Below are 18183 nucleotides of genomic sequence, written 5' to 3' on the forward strand. Positions count from 1 at the left end.
GGTTATCTGATGCCCTTCAGCTGATCTTGAAGGATCACAGTAGCTGAGGAGCAGACCAGCCGTTTTCAGAGAAAAACCTTCAAACTGAATCAGTCATGATTTCTCCCCTCTGCCCTGGAAAATACCAACAAGAGCTGAGTGTAAAAGAGGAGATATTGCACTGTAAAACATTTAATGTAAAATGTACAGTAATTTCAATTGGCCAGTAAGTTACTGTCATTTATTTGACAGTAATCCATTTTATGGTAATTTAATTTACAGTATAATACTGGAATTACCCACACAGCAACATATTACCCAGTGTTCTTTGCATGTTTTAATATTTACATTTTGGTCATTTAGCTTGGCATTCTTACAGTCAGTGCATTCAACCAAGGTTGATAAAAAAAAAACATATCACAGTCATAGTAAGTCAAATGTTTCTGTAACAGTGACTCAAAATGTTGTTGTAGTTAGGGATACATTGATCTTCAAAATAACTGTAATTACAATTAGATACCTTATGATATACAGTGCATTCAGAAAGTATTCAAACCCCTTGACTTTATCCACATTTTGTTACATTACAGCCTTATTATAAAATGTATTAAATAAACGTTTTCCATCAATCTACACACAATACCCCATAATGACAAAGCGAAAACGTTTTTGCAAATGTATCAAAAATGAAAAACATAATTACCTTAGTTATTTAAGTATTCATAACCTTTGCTATGAGACTCGAAATTGAGCTCAGGTGCATCCGTTTTTTTATTGATCATCCTTGAGATGTTTTGACAACTTGATTTGAACCACCTGTGGTAAATTCAATTGATTGGACATGATTTGGAAAGGCACACAACTGTCTATACAAGGTCCCACATTTGACAGTGCATGTCAGAGCAAAAACCAAGCCATGAGGTTGAAGGAATTGTCCGTAGAGCTCCAAGACAGGATTGTGTTGAGGCACAGATCTGGGGAAGGGTACCAAAAAATGTCTGCAGCATTGAAACACCCCAAGAACAGAGTGGCCTCCAGCATTCTAAAATGGAACAATTTGGAAGCACCAAGACTCTTCCTAGAGCTGGCCGTCCGGCCAAACTGAGCAATCGGGGGAGAAGGGCCTTGGTCAGGGAGAACCCAATGGTCACTCTGACAGAGCTCCAGAGTTCCTCTGTGGAGATGGGAGAATCATCTCTGCAGCACTCCGCCAATCAGGCCTTTATGGTAGAGTGGCCAGATGGAAGCCACACCTCAGTAAAAGGCACATGACAGCCCACTTGGTGTTTGCCAAGAGGCACCTAAAGACTCTCAGACCATGAGAAACAAGATTCTCTGGTCTGATGAAACCAAGATTGAACTCTTTGGCCTGAATGCCAAGCGTCATGTCTGGAGGAAACTTGGCAATTTGGCACCAAACTTGGCTGTATCACAACAGACTGTGATTTGTAGTCCCATAGGGGGGGAAAACTGGCCCTGGGTTTGGCTGGTGTAGGCCTTCATTGTAAATAAGAATTTGTTCTTAACTGACTTGCCTAGTTAAATGAAGGTTAAATTAAAAATTTTAAAATACAGTGAAGCATGGTGGTGGCAGTATCATGCTGTGGGGATGTTTTTCAGTGGCAGGGACTTGGAGACTAGTCAGGATCGAGGGAAAGATGAACGGAGCAAAGTACAGAGTGATCCTTAATGAAAACCTGCTCCAGAGTGCTCAGGTCCTCAGACTGGGGACAAGGTTCACCTTCCAACAGGGCAACGACCCTAAGTACACAGCCAAGACAATGCAGGGGTGGCTTCGGGACAAGTCTCTCAATGTTCTTCTGTGGCCCAGCCAGAGCCCAGACTTGAGCCAGATCAAGCATCTCTGGAGAGACCTGAAAATAACTGTGCAGCGGCTCTCCCCATCCAACCTGACAGAGCTTGAGAGGATCTGCAGAGAAGAATGGGAGAAACTCCACAAATACAGGTGTGCCAAGCTTGTAGCATCATACCCAAGAGACCCGAGGCTGTAATCGCTGCCAAAAGGTGCTTCAATAAAGTACTGATTAAAAGGTTTAAATAATTCTGTAAATGTGATATTTCATTTTTTATTATATTTTTTATATGGTAAAATTGATAAAAAACAGTTTTTACTTTGTCTTTATGGGGTATTGTGTGTAGATTGACGAGGGAAAAAAACTATTTAAGCAATTTTAGAATAAGGCTGTAACGTGACAAAATGTGGAAAAAGTTAAGGTGTCTGAGTACTTTCCGAATGCACTGTATATCTGACTATCTCTGTTTTTCCGAACTCACTTCACTCGTGCATAACATAAGAGGGAGGCTTGCGCTACCAGTGCAGGCATATGCACAGATCAAATACACCACTGGATTGCCGTTTACATGTCCTAGTAATTTGAAAGATTGATTAGAAAACCAGGTGTTTTAATCGGCGTATGCTTACTTTGATTATGACCTTACGCCGATTAGGATAAACAGAGTAAAGTGTTTACATGATTATTGCCATACTCGGCCTACTGCCATAATCAGTTTAATACCGTATTATTAGTGTGCATGTAACTGTACTCGATACAGTAAAAGTGACTATTAAACTATAAGATTTTTTTTACAGTATTTTACTATAATTACAGGGGATTAGAGAAAGCAAGCAGGTTGGCTGTAGGTATTTACATATTACAGCACATTAATGAATACTATGTGTTTTATATCACTTTAATTTCCAGAGGCCTAACAAAGGCTTTCAAACTGATTACAGGGCAAAACAGATCAAATGGGTAAATATTCAACCATTACATTTTTTAAAACCCAATACACTCTGATCTGGTCCCTATATACAGTACATTTAATTGTTAGAGAACTACTATGCCATATCACTTCAATTGGTACAAGGCTCAAATACAGTGCCTTGCGAAAGTATTCGGCCCCCTTGAACTTTGCGACCTTTTGCCACATTTCAGGCTTCAAACATAAAGATATAAAACTGTATTTTTTTGTGAAGAATCAACAACAAGTGGGACACAATCATGAAGTGGAACGACATTTATTGGATATTTCAAACTTTTTTAACAAATCAAAAACTGAAAAATTGGGCGTGCAAAATTATTCAGCCCCTTTACTTTCAGTGCAGCAAACTCTCTCCAGAAGTTCAGTGAGGATCTCTGAATGATCCAATGTTGACCTAAATGACTAATGATGATAAATACAATCCACCTGTGTGTAATCAAGTCTCCGTATAAATGCACCTGCACTGTGATAGTCTCAGAGGTCCGTTAAAAGCGCAGAGAGCATCATGAAGAACAAGGAACACACCAGGCAGGTCCGAGATACTGTTGTGAAGAAGTTTAAAGCCGGATTTGGATACAAAAAGATTTCCCAAGCTTTAAACATCCCAAGGAGCACTGTGCAAGCGATAATATTGAAATGGAAGGAGTATCAGACCACTGCAAATCTACCAAGACCTGGCCGTCCCTCTAAACTTTCAGCTCATACAAGGAGAAGACTGATCAGAGATGCAGCCAAGAGGCCCATGATCACTCTGGATGAACTGCAGAGATCTACAGCTGAGGTGGGAGACTCTGTCCATAGGACAACAATCAGTCGTATATTGCACAAATCTGGCCTTTATGGAAGAGTGGCAAGAAGAAATCCATTTCTTAAAGATATCCATAAAAAGTGTTGTTTAAAGTTGGCCACTAGCCACCTGGGAGACACACCAAACTTGTGGAAGAAGGTGCTCTGGTCAGATGAAACCAAAATTGAACTTTTTGGCAACAATGCAAAACGTTATGTTTGGCGTAAAAGCAACACAGCTCATCACCCTGAACACACCATCTCCACTGTCAAACATGGTGGTGGCAGCATCATGGTTTGGGCCTGCTTTTCTTCAGCAGGGACAGGGAAGATGGTTAAAATTGATGGGAAGATGGATGGACCCAAATACAGGACCATTCTGGAAGAAAACCTGATGGAGTCTGCAAAAGACCTGAGACTGGGACGGAGATTTGTCTTCCAACAAGACAATGATCCAAAACATAAAGCAAAATCTACAATGGAATGGTTCAAAAATAAACATATCCAGGTGTTAGAATGGCCAAGTCAAAGTCCAGACCTGAATCCAATCGAGAATCTGTGGAAAGAACTGAAAACTGCTGTTCACAAATGCTCTCCATCCAACCTCACTGAGCTCGAGCTGTTTTGCAAGGAGGAATGGGAAAAAATGTCAGTCTCTCGATGTGCAAAACTGATAGAGACATACCCCAAGCGACTTACAGCTGTAATCGCAGCAAAAGGTGGCGCTACAAAGTATTAACTTAAGGGGGCTGAATAATTTTGCACGCCCAATTTTTCAGTTTTTGATTTGTTAAAAAAGTTTGAAATATCCAATAAATGTCGTTCCACTTCATGATTGTGTCCCACTTGTTGTTGATTCTTCACAAAAAAATACAGTTTTATATCTTTATGTTTGAAGCCTGAAATGTGGCAAAAGGTCGCAAAGTTCAAGGGGGCCGAATACTTTCGCAAGGCACTGTATAGCCACCTACAAGGCATGCCTTAAAATATGTTAATGAGCCAACCATTATTTCTCCTCCCACAATATTTTTCCAAAATGCATCATCATTTACAGTATGCTGCAGTAAATATACAGCAAAACAGCAATACAGTACTTTATTGTTGAATTGTATTGTAAATAAAATCAGCAATTGCTAATAGTGAATATTGTATTACTGTATATATGACAGTATACCAACTGATGTTGGTGTTGAAAATATCACTTGCACTTTAGGCCTTAACAAAGGCTTCTAGACTGACAGTGACTACAGGGCAAAACAGATCAAAAGGACATGTCTAGCCACTCAATCAATAAAGTCTTGAGACTTTCTACCACTCTGATCTGTCCCCTAAATACATGGAATTAATAGGGAACCACTCCCACATATCACTTCAATTGATAAAGCCTCTTACAAGACACACCTCAAAAGTATTAGTGAGAAACAACAATACCATGCACTCACTAGCGTTCAAAATGTTTTTGGCACTCCAAAAATGCGGCATGGTAGTGTATTCTGAATTACAATAAATGACTGGCATCAATTGGCCAGTATGTTACTGTAAAGTTTCAGGACAAGGTTTGTAGAATTCCTCAAATAAAGTATATTACCATATTCTGTGGGGGTACAGCAATCTCACTCATGGGACAAGACCCTCCTTAAAATATGTTAATTAGCCAGATTCTTTCACCGCCCACAACATTTCCCCACAATGCACCATAATTAATACTGTAAAACATATTTACTTTATTTTACTGTGCATTATACAGTGTTTACTGTTGAATTTACAGAAGGGTCTTACAGTGTGCTGTAAAACAAATGTACAGTATTTTATTTTATTGTGCATTCTACGGTAATCTACTGTATTCAGTTTACTGTACCTCTAATATCCTTGGTTATATCCTTGGTTATGAAAAGCCAACTGACATTTACTCATGAGGTGCTGACCTGTTGCACGCTCCTATAACCACTGGTCATCTATGAATGTTTGAACATCTTGAAGAACGATCTAACCTTAATGGCCATGTACTATTATAATCTCCACCGGCACAGCCAGAAGAGGACTGCCCACCCCTCCGAGCCTGGTTCTCTAGCTTTCTACCTATGTTCCTGCCTTTCAATTGAGTTTTTCCTAGCTACATGCTTCTACATCTGCATTGCTTGCTCTTAGGCGTTTTAGGCTGGGTTTCTGTATAAGCACTGTGTGACATCTGCTGATGTAAAAAGGGCTTAATAAAAACATTTGATTGATTGAAGTTACATGTTTAAAGACCCTGTGCTCCTCTCCTCTCCTCGTCCTGTGTGCTTCATGAATTATGAGAAGAAAATCATCAGTGCTCTTTGTGGTGGAAATTAAAGTGCTGTTCTGGAGAGAAATTGAGGGGAAATGTGAAGCTGGAGATGTAGTGATTAAACATTTGCTCCTTCCTCCAATCTCTCTTTTCTCACTCATCACTAAGCCTCCCCCTCTGCCTCACTATTTTCGGATTGTGCCCTCCTTTAGATGTGACCAAGCATGATGCTGTGACCTTGCAAAAAAAAAAAACGATTTTCTTGAAGGTGAAGTTTTCTAACATTTACATTTAAGTCATTTAGCAGACGCTCTTATCCAGAGCGACTTACAAATTGGTGCGTTCACCTTAAGACATCCAGTGGAACAGCCACTTTACAATAGTGCATCTAAATATTTTAAGGGGGGGGGGTGAGAAGGATTACTTTATCCTAACAACAGGGATGAGAAAAAAGGGGGCTTTTCACATTGTACATTTTCCTGCCTAATCCAGCACTGGAACCTAACCTACCCTGGTCCGTTACTGTCTATTTGGGGCTAGCCCCAGAAATTACACAAAATTGCCAGTGTGAAATGTTCAAATATTTGTTTGGCGTCAACATTTATTATCAATTACACTGCACCACCATTACTACATTTTACTATTTTCTCATAATAATTTGTTAGCAAGGCTGGAGTTGTCACAAAAGACTCAAAACTTCTCAATTTCTATTTCTCTCGCTCTCACCATCCCTCCCTTCTCTCTCACTGTAACGCTCGTCGAAATGGGTAGACCAAGGCGCAGCGTGATTTGGGTTCATCATAATTTATTTAAATGTGAACCAGCAACGAACAATAAAGAGAAACAAACAAGCGAACGTACAGCCTTGTAGGGCTCAAAAGCAACAATACAAAAAAACAAGATTCCACAAAGGCTGGAAAAGGCTGCCTAAATATGATCCCCAATCAGAGACAACGACAGCTGTCTCTGATTGGGAACCATACCAGGCCAACATAGAAATACAAAAACTAGACTATACATAGAAATAATAAACTAGAACACCCCTCAGTCATGCCCTGACCTACTCCACCATAGAAAATAAAGGCTTTCTATGGTCAGGACGTGACACTCACGTCCTGGCAACAGTAACTACACAAAGTGACCTGAACATAATGCATTTTCTCATGGAGCCCTTCTCTTCCCTAGATAGATACTGCTGCACACACATGTGCACAGACACATACGCACACACACACACCCAAACTACAGTATATTTACATACAGGTTGGGTGCAGGTGCTGAATGTTGCTTGAGATTGAAGTGAAACTAGTAATTACATTATTATATCTGAGATTACAGTTTCATTAGGTATGAAATGGTAATGGAGTAAAATCCTTTGAGAATCCTTATTCCCTTATTTTGAGTTTGTGTTTAATTGTTGCCTGAGGCTCAGTGACTAAGCTGTGCTTTGATGTTTCTCCTTAAAACCACCTCTCTGTTCTATTTCTGTTCTGATGCCGCAGCTGATACAAGAACAAAATATATTTTTTAAAGATGAAATGAAACTGCAGACGTACGCCAAACCTCTTGGTGATGTGCATCCGGTTTAGAGGCCCTTTAGTGAGATACCCAATAGTCCATTAGGTCTAAAGACAATTTGAATAACATAGTCATTAGTCCATCAGGTCTACAGACAATTAGAATGACAGTCATTAGTCCATCAGATCTACAGACAATTTGAATAACATAGTCAGTAGTCCATCAGATCTACAGACAATTTAAATAACATAGTCATTAGTCCATCAGGTCTACAGACAATTTGAATGACAGTCATTAGTCCATCAGGTCTACAGACAATTTGAATAACATAGTCATTAGTCCATCAGGTCTACAGACACTTTGAATGACAGTCATTAGTCCATCAGGTCTACAGACAATTTGAATGACAGTCATTAGTCCATCAGGTCTACAGACAATTTGAATGACAGTCATTAGTCCATCATATCTACAGACAATTAGAATGACAGTCATTAGTCCATCAGATCTACAGACGATTTGAATGACAGTCATTAGTTCATCAGGTCTACAGACAATTTGAATGACAGTCATTAGTCCATCAGGTCTACAGACAATTAGAATGACAGTCATAAGTCCATCAGGTCTACAGACAATTAGAATGACAGTCATTAGTCCATCAGGTCAACAGACAATTAGAATGACAGTCATTAGTCCATCAGGTCTACAGACAATTAGAATGACAGTCATTAGTCCATCAGGTCTACAGACACTTTGAATAGCATACTCATTAGTCTATCAGGTCTACAGACGATTAGAATGACAGTCATTAGTCCTTCAGGTCTACAGACAATTAGAATGACAGTCATTAGTCCATCAGGTCTACAGACAATTAGAATGACAGTCATTAGTCCATCAGGTCTGCAGACAATTAGAATGACAGTCATTAGTCCATCAGGTCTACAGACACTTTGAATAGCATAGTCATTAGTCTATCAGGTCTACAGACAATTATAATGACAGTCATTAGTCCATCAGATCTACAGACAATTAGAATGACAGTCATTAGTCCATCAGGTCTACAGACACTTTGAATAGCATAGTCATTAGTCTATCAGGTCTACAGACAATTATAATGACAGTCATTAGTCCATCAGATCTACAGACAATTAGAATGACAGTCATTAGTCCATCAGATCTACAGACAATTAGAATGACAGTCATTAGTCCATCAGGTCTACAGACAATTAGAATGACAGTCATTAGTCCTTCAGGTCTACAGACAATTAGAATGACAGTCATTAGTCCTTCAGGTCTAGAGACAATTAGAATGACAGTCATTAGTCCATCAGGTCTACAGACAATTAGAATGATAGTCATTAGTCCATCAGATCTACAGACAATTTGAATAACATAGTCAGTAGTCCATCAGATCTACAGACAATTTGAATAGCATAGTCACTAGTTCATCAGGTCTGCAGACAATTAGAATGACAGTCATTAGTCCATCAGGTCTACAGACAATTTGAATAACATAGTCACTAGTCCATCAGATCTAAAGACAATTTGAATGACAGTCATTAGTCCATCAGGTCTACAGACAATTAGAATGACAGTCATTAGTCCTTCAGGTCTAGAGACAATTAGAATGACAGTCATTAGTCCATCAGGTCTACAGACAATTTGAATAGCATAGTCACTAGTTCATCAGGTCTGCAGACAATTAGAATGACAGTCATTAGTCCATCAGGTCTACAGACAATTTGAATAACATAGTCACTAGTCCATCAGATCTACAGACAATTTGAATGACAGTCACTAGTCCATCAGATCTACAGACAATTAGAATGACAGTCATTAGTCCATCAGGTCTACAGACAATTTGAATGACAGTCATTAGTTCATCAGGTCTACAGACAATTTGAATGACAGTCATTAGTCCATCAGGTCTACAGACAATTAGAATGACAGTCATTAGTCCATCAGGTCTACAGACAATTAGAATGATAGTCATTAGTCCATCAGGTCAACAGACAATTAGAATGACAGTCATTAGTCCATCAGGTCTACAGACAATTAGAATGACAGTCATTAGTCCATCAGGTCTACAGACAATTTGAATGACAGTCATTAGTCCATCAGGTCTACAGACACTTTGAATGACAGTCATTAGTCCATCAGGTCTACATACACTTTGAATGACAGTCATTAGTCCATCAGGTCTACAGACACTTTGAATGACAGTCATTAGTCCATCAGGTCTACAGACAATTTGAATGACAGTCACTAGTCCATCAGATCTACAGACAATTTGAATAACAGTCATTAGTCCATCAGGTCTACAGACAATTTGAATGACAGTCATTAGTCCATCAGGTCTACAGACAATTAGAATGACAGTCATTAGTCCATCAGATCTACAGACAATTTGAATGACAGTCATTAGTTCATCAGGTCTACAGACAATTTGAATGACAGTCATTAGTCCATCAGGTCTACAGACAATTAGAATGACAGTCATTAGTCCATCAGGTCTACAGACAATTAGAATGATAGTCATTAGTCCATCAGGTCAACAGACAATTAGAATGACAGTCATTAGTCAATCAGGTCTTCAGACAATTAGAATGACAGTCATTAGTCCATCAGGTCTACAGACAGTTTGAATAGCATAGTCATTAGTCTATCAGGTCTACAGACAATTAGAATGACAGTCATTAGTCCATCAGATCTACAGACAATTAGAATGACAGTCATTAGTCCTTCAGGTCTACAGACAATTTGAATAACATAGTCATTAGTCTATCAGGTCTACAGACAATTAGAATGACAGTCATTAGTCCTTCAGGTCTACAGACAATTAGAATGACAGTCATTAGTCCATCAGGTCTACAGACAATTAGAATGACAGTCATTAGTCCATCAGGTCTGCAGACAATTAGAATGACAGTCATTAGTCCATCAGGTCTACAGACACTTTGAATAGCATAGTCATTAGTCTATCAGGTCTACAGACAATTATAATGACAGTCATTAGTCCATCAGATCTACAGACAATTAGAATGACAGTCATTAGTCCATCAGATCTACAGACAATTAGAATGACAGTCATTAGTCCATCAGGTCTACAGACAATTAGAATGACAGTCATTAGTCCTTCAGGTCTACAGACAATTAGAATGACAGTCATTAGTCCTTCAGGTCTAGAGACAATTAGAATGACAGTCATTAGTCCATCAGGTCTACAGACAATTTGAATAGCATAGTCACTAGTTCATCAGGTCTGCAGACAATTAGAATGACAGTCATTAGTCCATCAGGTCTACAGACAATTTGAATGACAGTCACTAGTCCATCAGATCTACAGACAATTAGAATGACAGTCATTAGTCCATCAGGTCTACAGACAATTTGAATGACAGTCATTAGTTCATCAGGTCTACAGACAATTTGAATGACAGTCATTAGTCCATCAGGTCTACAGACAATTAGAATGACAGTCATTAGTCCATCAGGTCTACAGACAATTAGAATGATAGTCATTAGTCCATCAGGTCAACAGACAATTAGAATGACAGTCATTAGTCCATCAGGTCTACAGACAATTAGAATGACAGTCATTAGTCCATCAGATCTACAGACAATTAGAATGACAGTCATTAGTCCTTCAGGTCTACAGACAATTTGAATAACATAGTCATTAGTCTATCAGGTCTACAGACAATTAGAATGACAGTCATTAGTCCTTCAGGTCTACAGACAATTAGAATGACAGTCATTAGTCCATCAGGTCTACAGACAATTAGAATGACAGTCATTAGTCCATCAGGTCTGCAGACAATTAGAATGACAGTCATTAGTCCATCAGGTCTACAGACACTTTGAATAGCATAGTCATTAGTCTATCAGGTCTACAGACAATTATAATGACAGTCATTAGTCCATCAGATCTACAGACAATTAGAATGACAGTCATTAGTCCATCAGATCTACAGACAATTAGAATGACAGTCATTAGTCCATCAGATCTACAGACAATTAGAATGACAGTCATTAGTCCTTCAGGTCTACAGACAATTTGAATAACATAGTCATTAGTCTATCAGGTCTACAGACAATTAGAATGACAGTCATTAGTCCTTCAGGTCTACAGACAATTAGAATGACAGTCATTAGTCCATCAGGTCTACAGACAATTAGAATGACAGTCATTAGTCCATCAGGTCTGCAGACAATTAGAATGACAGTCATTAGTCCATCAGGTCTACAGACACTTTGAATAGCATAGTCATTAGTCTATCAGGTCTACAGACAATTATAATGACAGTTATTAGTCCATCAGATCTACAGACAATTAGAATGACAGTCATTAGTCCATCAGATCTACAGACAATTAGAATGACAGTCATTAGTCCATCAGGTCTACAGACAATTAGAATGACAGTCATTAGTCCTTCAGGTCTACAGACAATTAGAATGACAGTCATTAGTCCTTCAGGTCTAGAGACAATTAGAATGACAGTCATTAGTCCATCAGGTCTACAGACAATTTGAATAGCATAGTCACTAGTTCATCAGGTCTGCAGACAATTAGAATGACAGTCATTAGTCCATCAGGTCTACAGACAATTTGAATAACATAGTCACTAGTCCATCAGATCTACAGACAATTTGAATGACAGTCACTAGTCCATCAGATCTACAGACAATTAGAATGACAGTCATTAGTCCATCAGGTCTACAGACAATTTGAATGACAGTCATTAGTCCATCAGCTCTACAGACACTTTGAATGGCAGTCATTAGTCCATCAGGTCTACAGACACTTTGAATGACAGTCATTAGTCCATCAGGTCTACAGACAATTTGAATGACAGTCATTAGTCCATCAGGTCTACAGACACTTTGAATGACAGTCATTAGTCCATCAGGTCTACATACACTTTGAATGACAGTCATTAGTCCAACAGGTCTACAGACACTTTGAATGACAGTCATTAGTCCATCAGGTCTACAGACAATTTGAATGACAGTCATTAGTCCATCAGGTCTACAGACAATTAGAATGACAGTCATTAGTCCATCAGATCTACAGACAATTTGAATGACAGTCATTAGTTCATCAGGTCTACAGACAATTTGAATGACAGTCATTAGTCCATCAGGTCTACAGACAATTAGAATGACAGTCATTAGTCCATCAGGTCTACAGACAATTAGAATGACAGTCATTAGTCCATCAGGTCAACAGACAATTAGAATGACAGTCATTAGTCAATCAGGTCTTCAGACAACTAGAATGACAGTCATTAGTCCATCAGGTCTACAGACAATTAGAATGACAGTCATTAGTCCATCAGGTCTACAGACAATTTGAATAACATAGTCACTAGTCCATCAGATCTACAGACAATTTGAATGACAGTCACTAGTCCATCAGATCTACAGACAATTAGAATGACAGTCATTAGTCCATCAGGTCTACAGACAATTTGAATGACAGTCATTAGTTCATCAGGTCTACAGACAATTTGAATGACAGTCATTAGTCCATCAGGTCTACAGACAATTAGAATGACAGTCATTAGTCCATCAGGTCTACAGACAATTAGAATGATAGTCATTAGTCCATCAGGTCAACAGACAATTAGAATGACAGTCATTAGTCCATCAGGTCTACAGACAATTAGAATGACAGTCATTAGTCCATCAGGTCTACAGACAATTAGAATGACAGTCATTAGTCCATCAGGTCTACAGACAGTTTGAATAGCATAGTCATTAGTCTATCAGGTCTACAGATCAATTAGAATGACAGTCATTAGTCCATCAGATCTACAGACAATTAGAATGACAGTCATTAGTCCTTCAGGTCTACAGACAATTTGAATAACATAGTCATTAGTCTATCAGGTCTACAGACAATTAGAATGACAGTCATTAGTCCTTCAGGTCTACAGACAATTAGAATGACAGTCATTAATCCATCAGGTCTACAGACAATTAGAATGACAGTCATTAGTCCATCAGGTCTGCAGACAATTAGAATGACAGTCATTAGTCCATCAGGTCTACAGACACTTTGAATAGCATAGTCATTAGTCTATCAGGTCTACAGACAATTATAATGACAGTCATTAGTCCATCAGATCTACAGACAATTAGAATGACAGTCATTAGTCCATCAGATCTACAGACAATTAGAATGACAGTCATTAGTCCATCAGGTCTACAGACAATTAGAATGACAGTCATTAGTCCTTCAGGTCTACAGACAATTAGAATGACAGTCATTAGTCCTTCAGGTCTAGAGACAATTAGAATGACAGTCATTAGTCCATCAGGTCTACAGACAATTTGAATAGCATAGTCACTAGTTCATCAGGTCTGCAGACAATTAGAATGACAGTCATTAGTCCATCAGGTCTACAGACAATTTGAATAACATAGTCACTAGTCCATCAGATCTACAGACAATTTGAATGACAGTCACTAGTCCATCAGATCTACAGACAATTAGAATGACAGTCATTAGTCCATCAGGTCTACAGACAATTTGAATGACAGTCATTAGTCCATCAGGTCTACAGACACTTTGAATGACAGTCATTAGTCCATCAGGTCTACAGACACTTTGAATGGCAGTCATTAGTCCATCAGGTCTACAGACACTTTGAATGACAGTCATTAGTCCATCAGGTCTACAGACAATTTGAATGACAGTCATTAGTCCATCAGGTCTACAGACACTTTGAATGACAGTCATTAGTCCATCAGGTCTACATACACTTTGAATGACAGTCATTAGTCCATCAGGTCTACAGACACTTTGAATGACAGTCATTAGTCCATCAGGTCTACAGACAATTTGAATGACAGTCATTAGTCCATCAGGTCTACAGACAATTAGAATGACAGTCATTAGTCCATCAGGTCTACAGACAATTTGAATGACAGTCACTAGTCCATCAGATCTACAGACAATTTGAATAACAGTCATTAGTCCATCAGGTCTACAGACAATTTGAATGACAGTCATTAGTCCATCAGGTCTACAGACAATTAGAATGACAGTCATTAGTCCATCAGATCTACAGACAATTTGAATGACAGTCATTAGTTCATCAGGTCTACAGACAATTTGAATGACAGTCATTAGTCCATCAGGTCTACAGACAATTAGAATGACAGTCATTAGTCCATCAGGTCTACAGACAATTAGAATGATAGTCATTAGTCCATCAGGTCAACAGACAATTAGAATGACAGTCATTAGTCAATCAGGTCTTCAGACAATTAGAATGACAGTCATTAGTCCATCAGGTCTACAGACAATTAGAATGACAGTCATTAGTCCATCAGGTCTACAGACAATTAGAATGACAGTCATTAGTCCATCAGGTCTACAGACAGTTTGAATAGCATAGTCATTAGTCTATCAGGTCTACAGACAATTAGAATGACAGTCATTAGTCCATCAGATCTACAGACAATTAGAATGACAGTCATTAGTCCTTCAGGTCTACAGACAATTTGAATAACATAGTCATTAGTCTATCAGGTCTACAGACAATTAGAATGACAGTCATTAGTCCTTCAGGTCTACAGACAATTAGAATGACAGTCATTAGTCCATCAGGTCTACAGACAATTAGAATGACAGTCATTAGTCCATCAGGTCTGCAGACAATTAGAATGACAGTCATTAGTCCATCAGGTCTACAGACACTTTGAATAGCATAGTCATTAGTCTATCAGGTCTACAGACAATTATAATGACAGTCATTAGTCCATCAGATCTACAGACAATTAGAATGACAGTCATTAGTCCATCAGATCTACAGACAATTAGAATGACAGTCATTAGTCCATCAGGTCTACAGACAATTAGAATGACAGTCATTAGTCCTTCAGGTCTACAGACAATTAGAATGACAGTCATTAGTCCTTCAGGTCTAGAGACAATTAGAATGACAGTCATTAGTCCATCAGGTCTACAGACAATTTGAATAGCATAGTCACTAGTTCATCAGGTCTGCAGACAATTAGAATGACAGTCATTAGTCCATCAGGTCTACAGACAATTTGAATAACATAGTCACTAGTCCATCAGATCTACAGACAATTTGAATGACAGTCACTAGTCCATCAGATCTACAGACAATTAGAATGACAGTCATTAGTCCATCAGGTCTACAGACAATTTGAATGACAGTCATTAGTTCATCAGGTCTACAGACAATTTGAATGACAGTCATTAGTCCATCAGGTCTACAGACAATTAGAATGACAGTCATTAGTCCATCAGGTCTACAGACAATTAGAATGATAGTCATTAGTCCATCAGGTCAACAGACAATTAGAATGACAGTCATTAGTCCATCAGGTCTACAGACAATTAGAATGATAGTCATTAGTCCATCAGGTCAACAGACAATTAGAATGACAGTCATTAGTCCATCAGGTCTACAGACAATTAGAATGACAGTCATTAGTCCATCAGGTCTACAGACAATTAGAATGACAGTCATTAGTCCATCAGGTCTGCAGACAATTAGAATGACAGTCATTAGTCCATCAGGTCTACAGACACTTTGAATAGCATAGTCATTAGTCTATCAGGTCTACAGACAATTATAATGACAGTCATTAGTCCATCAGATCTACAGACAATTAGAATGACAGTCATTAGTCCATCAGATCTACAGACAATTAGAATGACAGTCATTAGTCCATCAGATCTACAGACACTTTGAATGACAGTCATTAGTCCATCAGGTCTACAGACAATTTGAATGACAGTCATTAGTCCATCAGGTCTACAGACAATTAGAATGACAGTCATTAGTCCATCAGGTCTACAGACAATTTGAATGACAGTCACTAGTCCATCAGATCTACAGACAATTTGAATAACAGTCATTAGTCCATCAGGTCTACAGACAATTTGAATGACAGTCATTAGTCCATCAGGTCTACAGACAATTAGAATGACAGTCATTAGTCCATCAGATCTACAGACAATTTGAATGACAGTCATTAGTTCATCAGGTCTACAGACAATTTGAATGACAGTCATTAGTCCATCAGGTCTACAGACAATTAGAATGACAGTCATTAGTCCATCAGGTCTACAGACAATTAGAATGATAGTCATTAGTCCATCAGGTCAACAGACAATTAGAATGACAGTCATTAGTCAATCAGGTCTTCAGACAATTAGAATGACAGTCATTAGTCCATCAGGTCTACAGACAATTAGAATGACAGTCATTAGTCCATCAGGTCTACAGACAATTAGAATGACAGTCATTAGTCCATCAGGTCTACAGACAGTTTGAATAGCATAGTCATTAGTCTATCAGGTCTACAGACAATTAGAATGACAGTCATTAGTCCATCAGATCTACAGACAATTAGAATGACAGTCATTAGTCCTTCAGGTCTACAGACAATTTGAATAACATAGTCATTAGTCTATCAGGTCTACAGACAATTAGAATGACAGTCATTAGTCCTTCAGGTCTACAGACAATTAGAATGACAGTCATTAGTCCATCAGGTCTACAGACAATTAGAATGACAGTCATTAGTCCATCAGGTCTGCAGACAATTAGAATGACAGTCATTAGTCCATCAGGTCTACAGACACTTTGAATAGCATAGTCATTAGTCTATCAGGTCTACAGACAATTATAATGACAGTCATTAGTCCATCAGATCTACAGACAATTAGAATGACAGTCATTAGTCCATCAGATATACAGACAATTAGAATGACAGTCATTAGTCCATCAGGTCTACAGACAATTAGAATGACAGTCATTAGTCCTTCAGGTCTACAGACAATTAGAATGACAGTCATTAGTCCTTCAGGTCTAGAGACAATTAGAATGACAGTCATTAGTCCATCAGGTCTACAGACAATTTGAATAGCATAGTCACTAGTTCATCAGGTCTGCAGACAATTAGAATGACAGTCATTAGTCCATCAGGTCTACAGACAATTTGAATAACATAGTCACTAGTCCATCAGATCTACAGACAATTTGAATGACAGTCACTAGTCCATCAGATCTACAGACAATTAGAATGACAGTCATTAGTCCATCAGGTCTACAGACAATTTGAATGACAGTCATTAGTTCATCAGGTCTACAGACAATTTGAATGACAGTCATTAGTCCATCAGGTCTACAGACAATTAGAATGACAGTCATTAGTCCATCAGGTCTACAGACAATTAGAATGATAGTCATTAGTCCATCAGGTCAACAGACAATTAGAATGACAGTCATTAGTCCATCAGGTCTACAGACAATTAGAATGACAGTCATTAGTCCATCAGATCTACAGACAATTAGAATGACAGTCATTAGTCCTTCAGGTCTACAGACAATTTGAATAACATAGTCATTAGTCTATCAGGTCTACAGACAATTAGAATGACAGTCATTAGTCCTTCAGGTCTACAGACAATTAGAATGACAGTCATTAGTCCATCAGGTCTACAGACAATTAGAATGACAGTCATTAGTCCATCAGGTCTGCAGACAATTAGAATGACAGTCATTAGTCCATCAGGTCTACAGACACTTTGAATAGCATAGTCATTAGTCTATCAGGTCTACAGACAATTATAATGACAGTCATTAGTCCATCAGATCTACAGACAATTAGAATGACAGTCATTAGTCCATCAGATCTACAGACAATTAGAATGACAGTCATTAGTCCATCAGATCTACAGACAATTAGAATGACAGTCATTAGTCCTTCAGGTCTACAGACAATTTGAATAACATAGTCATTAGTCTATCAGGTCTACAGACAATTAGAATGACAGTCATTAGTCCTTCAGGTCTACAGAC

The sequence above is a fragment of the Oncorhynchus nerka genome, linkage group LG3 (genome assembly GCF_034236695.1).
Source record: "Oncorhynchus nerka isolate Pitt River linkage group LG3, Oner_Uvic_2.0, whole genome shotgun sequence".
Lineage (NCBI taxonomy): Eukaryota > Metazoa > Chordata > Actinopteri > Salmoniformes > Salmonidae > Oncorhynchus > Oncorhynchus nerka.